The 11,144-nt window shown below is 38.1% G+C and overlaps 1 pseudogene; it reads left to right on the forward strand.

The window, feature by feature from the left end:
• Positions 1-208: 208 nt before the first annotated feature.
• LOC122439652 lies at positions 209-549 on the forward strand (annotated as a pseudogene).
• The last annotated feature ends 10,595 nt before the right edge of the window (positions 550-11,144 follow it).

The following is an 11,144-nucleotide window of genomic DNA, read 5'->3' on the forward strand; positions in this document are numbered from 1 at the left end:
AAATGTTCAATTTCCACTTGGCCAGGATGCTGGTGATGTTTCCATTAAAAACGCATTCCTTAATTCTCAAACCTCAACTTTGGTCAATAACTTTACTCTAAGTAGCAAAACGTCTAGTGAGAAGAGTAAGCCTTACATCATCTATTTTCTATGGACAAGACAATACAACCAACTTTTTAGTTGCTGTTGATTTGCTCCTCGGGAAGCGATGTTGGGACGCAGCAAAGGCGGCAAAGGCCTGGGGAAAGGCGGCGCTAAGCACCACTGCAAGGTTCTGTGCGACAACATCCAGGGCATCATAAGCCTGCTCTTCGCCGCCTGGATCGTCGTGGTGGGGTGAAGCGCATCTCTGGGCTATGAGGAGACCCGCGGGGTCCTGAAAGTGTTTCTGGAGAACGTGATCCTGGACGCGGTCACCAACACCGAGCACGCCAAGCGGAAGACTGTCACCGCCATCGACGTGGTCTACGCTCTCAAGCGCCAGGGCCGTACCCTCTACAGTTTCGGCCGTTAAGCTTTCCGATTTGCCTCAGGAGCTTGATTTTTTTTGCAACCAACTTTCATTCACTCTTCACCAGTCCTGCAAGGTGGGTCTATACCACTAGCAATCTCATTTGACACCAAGGGAAGCTCCTCAAGTGACACTATTCATCCAGAGGAAGTCAAGGTAATCCCTCTCAAGTAGTAATGGGTAACAAATTCTCCATTTGGCCATGAGCAAACAGAGTTCAGAGGTGAGATGTTTTACCAAAGATCACTGCAAACAGAACGGGCATATGTCCAGGGGTTAGAAGAGAAAGTTATGGCCAAAATGTCAAATTCAAAGGCAAGCAGTGTCTTACCTGTAATGACTGATTTTACCTTCATTATATGAGACTTGGAACTGCTCAATACAGATGTACTTTTTAAAAGAACAAGGAGAAAAGTAAAAAATAAATTAAAAAAATAACAAAACATTACCCCACCCCAAAAAAAAATGGGCAAAAGAAAAGTTATAGAAGAGCAAGAGGGTCAGTGTTTAAACAATAGCAAATGGAAGGAAGCCAAGCAATAGGCTGGCTAGATAATTATAGACAAGTCATTTCACTTCCCTGACTATCTTTCAAAGATTCTAGAATGCACATACTACTCCTGCGGACATCTGTAAGAAGCTTGTAAAGTGACAACACTGAAATCTGAAGAAGTCTGAATGTCCCATAATTGCAAGCTGTTATTGTTACCAGCATTCCAATCCAGTTCAACTTCCTTTCCCTGAAATTCTGTGAATGTAAACTTGAAACATAACCACAACCAACTTTTCAAACTTTTCTCAACAACAAGGCATCCTCTGTAGCCCTAGTATTAGATCTCCCAGAGGTAACTTGAAAGAAACAAGAAATGAGGTTGGAAAAATGAAGATCAATACAAAGCTGATGTTCATAATAAAGCCAAGTTCAATGTGGGACAACTCCTAAACCCTGTCTGTCAAAAAGATGATCACCACTCATGATAACCAGGGAAGTAGGGCAACCTGTGGTGAAAACTCAAGATCAGTGACCTCTTGTCAAACTGTACTAAAAATCATAATTTAAGATTTTTAGAAACTTTAAAACACTAATCAACTAAAATATTAGGAGAATAAACCCAAGTTATTTCTGGAACAATTTATATCACATCCAACTTCTGTTTTATCTTTTGTTATCAATCATAAGATTTTTCACTTCACTTCCTCCCCAACACCCGCCCCTACCCCCGATTAAAAACAAACTTAAACAGGGCTCACAGGAAGTAACAGGATTCTGTTGGGAAACAGTAAAAAAAATGGCACATATCTTTGTTTTCAGGGTGGGTCTGTGTATGCTTCTCTGTATGTTTCACACTTGCTAAGAACTCAGTTTGTACAATGAATATATAATATATGGCCTTTGGGGCTTTGTAAAAAGGGCTCCTTAACCAAAGATAATTAATTCTGTTAAGTATTTTTCTTTAACACATATATAAAGACTTATATATATAAGTCTTATTTATATATAAAACACATATATAAACACTTATGCCCAAGGGGAGCTGCCATCTCCTCCTGCTTCCCTCTGTCTTCCATACACCAATTCTGGCACATTGTACCCACAGCACAGTCAAGGTGGGACTCAGCTTTCACTCCTGAGGAAGTCTTCCCAAGCCTATTTTGGAACTGCCACCCAACATTATATGACATATATTAAATGTACTCATGTCCCACTTTAAATGTATGTGTGTGTGTGTGTTGCTACAAAGATTTTGCAATGTTTTAAATAATTCAGTTTTTGAACTTTGGTTATAAGTAACTCATTTTCTCAGGGATTATTAAGAAGTGAGAAAATCTAACTCACAAAGTGTTTTCAAATGTAATATAATTTTTCAGAGCTTAGCATGGAACAAAACATGAAACTGGTACAATATTATGTTTCACAAACATCTTTTTAAACTTTTCATTTTATATTGGAGTATAGCTGATTTACAATGTTGTGATAATTTCAGGTGGACAGCAAAGGGCCTCAGTCTAAAATATACATGTATTCTCGCCCTCCCATAAAGGCTTCCACATAACATTGAGCAGTTCTCTGTGTTATAAAGTAGGACCTTGTTGGTTATCCATTTTAAATATAGTGTGTACATGTCAAAATTTAATCAAATATTGGTTAATTTTGATTTTTCATATTTCATCTGTAGCCACTGATTTATACATTTTTGTCCATGCCCTGTGTCTATTACTCTGATCTTTCAGGGTCTTATATGTAGTTAACCTGTGTCTTATTTTATTATCATATACTTAGGCATGTATTATTTAAATCATGCATTCTAAATGAGGGAAATTATACCCCTAAGAGGATGAAAACTGGTTACTGGGGAATTAAAAATCTTACTAAAATTGTGTATGAAGCACATATATACACATAGAACATAAACAGACAGTAGATCCATAATATAAGTTTCCATGGAGTAGGGGGCAATTAGAAAAAAAAAATCTAGAAAAGCTCTTGGGGAGCATAATAGCAAAAAGGTTGAGAAATACTGCTTTGGATTGTACTCATGTGCTTTATACACATCTGTTTGATTTTCCTAATGCAGTTGAAGCTATTTAAGAACAAGGATTACATCTTCTACTTTTCCTGAATGTTTATGCCACCTGCTCAAAGGTTCCAACTTTTTTTGTTTTCCACCCTCCTGAGAAAACATTGCAGTCTAATTTTATGCAACTTTGAATTATGCAAATTTGAAAGAATGTCATAATAAATACCCAAGGTTCAAAATGTGAAATAATGCACATTTCTTCAAACTAAAAATTTGACAAGAATTGCCTGGCTTCAAAGCTGGTAAAAGCCACGTGAATTGATAGTCAAGTTTACTGCAGGTGGTAGCATTCTAAGCACAGAAATTCCTTCCATCTTTCGTAGGGGACAAATTATGTGTAGGAGAGGGACACGTCTCTCCAATAAAATAATTGTTTTCATTTCAGAATCTATTGAAGAATACATGCAGTGACTCAATATATAACTATTATGATTATATTTGTCTTTATAATTATATATAGTATACAACTATATAAAATTATATATACCAAAAAGTAAGTTTGGAGATGCTTGAAAAAAATCTGTGTAACTATTACACATAAACTTATACAGCAGAGTCTGTTTTGGCCATTAAATTATCATGTTTATTTTTCTTTATTGCCTATGGCCAAGGATACGACCATCACTGTGGCAGGGCTATCTGCCATGTGGGATACTGATTTGACTAGACTTCAGGCTGCATGTACCAGTGGGGACAATCAGTGGGAGTAGAAGCCAAGAAGCACACCTTAATGTCATCTAGAACACTGGGCTCTCTTCACCTGGCCTAGTGCTTGGCATATAGTAGAAATGAAAGTGAATTATTTGTTAAATGGATGTAAGATCTTGGTCACAGCCTTGCAGTAACACTCGATGCTGAAAGGCAACCAAATGCCTATTGTAATGACAATATATAGCCCCATTTATTACAGATAGACATTTATAACTTCATCAAAATGTAATGCCAAGCCTGTTGACAAGCTCCTGGTACACTGTGAAAACCACAACAGTGATAGCAATATAAGGCACGATTCTGGGAAAGGAAGATCCAAGTTCAGGTCTCCTTCCATTCACTCTCACTGAGACTTAGGGCAAGTCGCTTGTGTCTCTGCACCTTGATTTCCCCATTAATAAAATGAGGGCATTGGATAAGTGACCCCAAAGGACCAACAGTGTTTGAAATTTTATGAGTTTTATGCTCAAGAAAAGCTTATCAGCAATTTCTTATGGTTTGTTCTGGGTTTGAATTTCCAACCTATATTCCTGAGCCCAATAAAGAAGAATTTGTTTTAAAAGTCCTAATATTTTTGCCTCTGAATTTTGCATGGTAAGCAGAGACTAAATTCCGCCACATGTTTACAATATTATGGCCATAGATCATTAAAAAAAAAAAAAAGGAATTTACCTTCACATGTAATTCAAAGCATAAGTTTTGCCTAAAGAAAGGAATGACAATTTCCTGACTTTAAAGGTGCTTGTAATTATTGAAGAAACAGAAACTAGGTATATAAAACAATCAAATAACAATAAGGCATGATATTTGTTTAAATGCTTAATTGAATGAGCTCAACATCAAAAATATAAGGTACTAATTAGTGCTAAGAATGGTCAAACTGGGAAAGGTCAATGTTTACAGAATTTCTGAAAGATTCAATGAAATCTCTTCAGTCCTTTATAGACAAGATTCATCCCTTCACCTGCATAACCATTTCCAGTTCCTTCCACCATTTCTCTTACATGAACCAGCCTGGTCTGGACTCATCCCATCTCTCCTCACTACCTCCATCCTTGTTCAAAACAGGTCAGTCAGGACTAAGATGAACTGGTTATCGTGTTCCTTTCCAAAGGAAATTAGTGTGAACAAATGAAAGCCATGTAGTGAGGAAAAATACATTCAACACAACAATCTGGCTTCCAAATTGTGCTTAAAATACAAAAGCCATATGAGTTGGAACAAAATGACTTACTCTGTGGTTACCATGCACCGAGCAGGCTGTACCACTTCATCCTGGCACTATTTGAAGAAACTTGTCCTGAATACCATTTGGACAGAACCCACGATATTCATGCCTCAATGAGAGGCACAAATCATTAAAAGAAAAATGTGTTATCACCAGCACAGAGAAATGCTTTGAAGGTGTACAAAAGCTAATATGAATCACCGCAATAAACACTAGTGGTATGTGTTACTGCACCTACCCTCTCTGAAGTTTCCATAGTGTAATCCAACTATTCTACAATACCATCTGTAGAGATGACATGATGCTTAGATACATCTAGGATTTCACCCAAGTATGGTGTCTTTTCATGCCCCTAATATGGTGAGTGTAAGAGTCCTCAAATCACAAGTTTGTACAATTCTGGAACCAAGGGAGGTATCAGTGCTGTCAGAGCTGAGAATAAATGGAGTTTCTGACCATACTGTCCATCTAAGTCTAATTAAGGAGAGGATGAGCACTTGGAAAGAGAAAGATTTTTATGCACAAAGTCCTGGGGCCAGAGATTGAGTGGTTAATGTGTGGAATGCTATTGCCCACCTCCTCAGACTGGGGCGTCCCTTTAGAGAAGAAGCTGCAGGCAGTAGCTGAAGAAGTTGATCTTATGCGGGACCCTGTAAGATACACAGCACGACAGAGCTGGTGTGTGTAGTACAGGTGACAAAAGGGACACTGATCGGAAATTGAGTCATCCTATTTTGTCATGCCCCACATCTCTGATCTAATCCCTTGACATGATACTTCCAGAGTTTTAGGACATATCACTTTTAAACATTTAGTGTTCCCATGGTGGGTACTGGCAGTAGTGGAGGAGGGAGACACTCCCAAATGAATTCATAAGCAGAGAACACCAACACTGGAACGGAAGCAAGAGAAGAAAAACACAGCGGCTATTACATCGTGAATCTGACTGACGGAGAAGCCACTTCAACACTTTCAGTACTCTCTATGACTGTCCAGTGGCTGGGAGGCTGGATACTAGCAGGTCTGAGCAAGAATCAGAGTGTAGGAAAGACTGGGTTGACCAATAAGACATTAGTGAAAAACCGCGATGAACTTTTTGACCGATCCAATATATATACCACTCGGAACTTATCTGTGCCCAAAAGCTACTGAAGTCAAGAGCATGTTTAGATTTCAACCCATTTATCTTTCCTTATGATTTGGTCATCTAAGGCAGGCCCAGGTAAAGGATTCTTCAGGGGACTACATTTAGCACACTCATAGAAGATTACCATCTATAAACTTCAAGAATAAAATACAGAAATAAAGCTGGTGGAAAAAAATTTTAATTTACCTACAATAAGCAATATTTGAAAATGGTGGTCAAAATTCAAGAAGCTGCACATTCTGAGACCCTAGAAATCCTGGATTTCATAAACTAATATGGGCTGTGGCCTTTCTATAAACGGCAACATCATGTTTGTGATCACACAGGTAATGGCATATAACGCATTGCTATTCAGCTGATATTTAGCCTACTCATCTTTGATATGACAGGCACTGAAGTCAACTCTGGAATGGAACAAGCAGCTAAATACCAAATTAGAACCTCAAATCGTCCTCTCACAATTTTCATGCATAAGCTGTGTAACTCCTCATTCCGAGAAACAAAAACCAAATATTTATATAGCAGATTCTAAAGCAATTAAAGAAATAGAACATAAATGAATCATCAGGTTAAGGGAGTATCATCCATTTTGACAGTGCACTACCCTAAAATTGGGAATTTTTTGTGTTTGTGATCCATTTTCTCTTTTCCTACAAAGAGACAGATTACCTACCATTTTATTGCTTTTTCCCTCAAGGAGGAAAAATCATTCTATCTGTAGGCAGTATAGTCTGTCTTTTAGTCAGTTCTTTTGCACTGACTCACTCAAATTTGTCATCCCGGTGTTGTGCTTTTTCATGGTGCTTTGTGGATATTTTTTACTATCAGAATTGACATGATGTGCAACCACCAAGCAACTATCTTGGCTAAAAGTCCCTGAGCTAGGGAGTCTAATGACCTTCTTGGGATCAAAGCCCAAGACTGACTTTCTTCCCTAATTCGACTTGTCTGTCATCTAACTTATCTCTGCTGGACTTCTTACACTGCTTCTTTTACTAAAATCTGTCACTAGAATTCTGCAATCTTAATGTTTAAAAATAAAGACAGAGAGAGAGAAAGAAGATTTAAGTCTTTTGCATTTTTACCTGAATCACTAATTCTTAAACTTCCATACTGAATAGAGGAACCTTTTCATACAGAATATATTAGGCAGAACTTCCATCTAAAAATGGGTAAAAAGGGATCCTGTATTAGCTGAGGATACTGTGGAGAGAGGCTAGTCAAGTAAAGATGATGAATCTAGACCACGATCCCACAATTATTTCCCATCTTCAACCAACCACCCCTCTATGGATCTTCTACAGTACAAAATTTGAAGATGACTAATTCATAATATTATGCAGATTTCTTTTAAATAATGGTTAAACATCTTACATCTGAAAAAATGAGCATACATGATATCATCAACCTACTCTAAATATGGCTATCACTTGCCTTTGACTTCCAGATTATTAAAACTTTCAGTGCAGTTCAGTTCAATAGCTCAGTCATGTCCAACTCTTTGCGACCCCATGGACTGCAGCACTCCAGGCTTCCCTGTCCATCACCAACTCCCAGATCTTGCTCAAATTCATGTCCATTGAGCCAGTGATGCCATCCAGCCATCTCGTCCTTTTCATCCCCTTCTCCTCCCACCCTCAGAATTTCCCAGCATCACGGTCTTTTCTAATGAGTCTGTTCTTTGCATCAGGTAGCCAAAGTATTACAGCTTCAGCATCAGTCCTTCCAATGAATATTCAGGACTGATTTCCTTTAGGATTGACTGGCTGGATCTCCTGGCTCTCCAAGGGACTCTCAAGAATGTTCGCCAACACCACAGTTCAAAAATATCAGTTCTTTGGTATTCATTCAGCTTTCTTTATGGACCAACTCTGGAAAAATGATAGCTTTGACTAGACAGACCTTTGTTGGCAAAGCAATGTCTCTTCTTTTTAATATGCTGTTTAGGTTGGTCATAGCTTTTCCTCCAAGGAGCAAGTATCTTTTAATTTCATGGCTGCAATCACCATCTGCAGTGATTTTGGAGCCCCAAAAAATAGTCTGTCACTGTTTCCATTGTTTCCCCATCTATTTGCCATGAAGTGATGGGACCAGATGCCATGATATTAGTTTTTTGAATGTTGAGTTTTAAGCCAACTTTTTCACTCTCCTCTTTCACTTTCATCAAGACGTTCTTTAGTTCCTCTTCACTTCCTGCCATAAGGGTGGTGTCATTTGCACAGCTGAGGTTATTTCTCCCAGCAGTCTTGATTCCACCTTGTACTTCATCCAGCCAAGCATTTCCCATGATGTACTCTGCATACAGGTTATATAAACAGGGTGACAATATATGGCCTTCACATACTCCTTTCCCAATCTGGAACCAGTCCATTGTTCAATGTCCAGTTCTAAACGTTGCTTCTTGACCTGCATACAGATTTCTCAGGAAGCTAGTAAAGTGGTCTGGTATTTCCATCTCTTGAAGAATTTTCCAGTTTGTTGTGATCCACACAGTCAAAAGGTTTTGGCATAGTCAATAAAGCAGAAGTAGATGTTTTCCTGGAACTCTCATGCTTTTTCGATGATCCAACAGGTGTTGGCAATTTGATCTCTGGTTCCTCTGCCTTTTCTAAATCCAGCTTGAACATCTGGAAGTTCTCGGTTCACACACTCTTGAAGCCTTCTTGGAGAATTTTGAGCATTATTTTGCTAGCAAGTGAGATGAGTGAAATTGTGCAGTAGTTTAAACATTCTTTGGCATTTCCTTTCTTTGGGATTGGAACGAAAGCTGACCTTTTCCAGTCCTGTGGTTGCTGCTGAGCTTTCCAAATTTGCTGGCATATTGAGTGAGGCACTTTCACATCATCATCTTTTAGGATTTGAAATAGCTCAGCTGGAATTCCATCACCTCCACTAACTTTGTTTGTAGTGATGCTTCTTAAGACCCACTTGACTGTACTCTAGGATGTCTGGCTCTAGGTAAGTGATCACACCATCATGGTTATCTGGGCAATTAAGATCTTTTTTGTATAGTTCTGTGCATTTTTGCCACCTTTCCTTAATATCCTCTGCTTCTGCTAGTATAATTAAAACATTATACTGTATTTTTAGGATGTAATTTAATCATAAAATACTCATTCTCTAGTAATAATTCATAAATTCTCAGATTTTATCTTGAATTCCCTGAAAAAAAAAATCCCAAATTTGCCTTTATTTGTTAAACTGTTTAGAGAACTTCATGAGCCCAGTACTGGTAAGGAGGTTAATATTTTTGGCTAAAGTCTTCCATGAAAATTTCACGTAAAGTTCAAGAGCCTCTCACTTTGTTAAGGGTCTGGAAAAACCTGGAAGAACTGTGCAGTAATTCTTGGAAACTGATGCATTGATGACCTCTCTAAAAAGAGACACTCTTTCCTTGCCCTTGGAAGTAACTGCTATTATATATTCATCCCAGTCAAAAAGGTCTATAATCTCTGCTATGGTTCTTATAATCTTATTTTTCAAATGCATGCCATCCTGGAAGTGTCATTCTGGTGATTTGCAGAGAGATACTTAATCACCAGATAAAGCTCTTCCTCCATAACATGAGAATGTTCTCTGCATAAAGGCATTGTGGAAGAGCGGGTGAATAAAGGAGAAAATGATGGTTATTTATAGAGATATTTACAGTACTGTTCCATCAGGACCCCACTTGTCATCAAGTATTAAAGAATATCCCTTTAGAAAATGCACATTTTCTATCTTCTGAATGTTTGCTAAGCAAACCAACTGTTTTTAAGGTTTATTGGAATAAAATAGCTATGGGTATTACTGGCACTTAATGATTCACAGGCTGAAACTATACTTCCTTTAAAATGGAGAGGAGAAAATACACTTTCTCCTTTTAAAGAAATCAGCAGGGGACCTGTATGGAGCATCTGGAGGAGAATTACAGACAATTGCATACAGATTATCTCCCACCTTCTTAGAGCCTACATTCACCAGATGATTAGCCTCAAGCTAATCAATGATTTAAAAACGAAATCATGCTTCCTGTGTCCTTCATGAATGAAGAGGCTACTAATGATTTGTCATCAGTAGGGTATGTATTCTGTTATAAAACAGGTATAAAGTCAGTCATTTAGTCTTTCCTACCTTCATTTCACACATACTTATTGAGCACCTACTATGGTGTAAGGCAGACTGTATCCTTCGAAGTTTATAGACAAGAGAGCTGCCATTCGACAATGTAAGCAGACACCAACAAGACTATCTGTTTGGTGAAGTTGTCATAGTATAGAATTTGTGACTCTCATCCCCAAGGAGTTCATAAATGATGCTTCCTAATTCCTAGATTTATCTGCATGTGTCCATTTCTGAGTTACAGAAACAAAGCTCATAAGAAACTGAAGGATAAGCCAGGGAGAAAAATAATTGAATGCAGGGACCAGGGAGATGCACAGTGTATCCCAACCAATGCATTCTTAAGAATTATAAAGAAATAAGTTCAAACTCTCACTTGCTGTCTGACTTTATATAAGTGCAAACTCAGACTCTCAATATCCCCATTTATAAAATGGCAATCATACCTAATTTCACAAAATTTTTGCTATTAAGTGAATAATCTTTATGCAGTACTTATCACACATTAATTCAAAAAATATTTTCTGAGCACCTGTTATGTACCAGATATCATAATAAACACTGGGAACACAACAGTGAATGAACTGAACAATGGCTCTAAGGGCTTCTGGAGGCCAAAGAATGCAAAGAAGAGAAGGTTGATGTCCATCAGTAAAGAGAGAGTTAGCCACATGCTTAGTGCCAGGGATAGTCAGTGTAGGCATTACCTGTCAGCTGAGCGGGTTGAGTCCTGCCAAGTATCCCTCCATCATTTTTTTTCTAGGTTTCCTTGGTTGTACAAAGTCCTTTATGATTGATAGCTGCATTCAACATACATCTCCAGAAAGCTAAGAGTAACTAATAATAACTAAGCATATACCATATGTC

Source organism: Cervus canadensis, chromosome 4 (genome assembly GCF_019320065.1).
Source record: "Cervus canadensis isolate Bull #8, Minnesota chromosome 4, ASM1932006v1, whole genome shotgun sequence".
Classification (NCBI taxonomy): domain Eukaryota; kingdom Metazoa; phylum Chordata; class Mammalia; order Artiodactyla; family Cervidae; genus Cervus; species Cervus canadensis.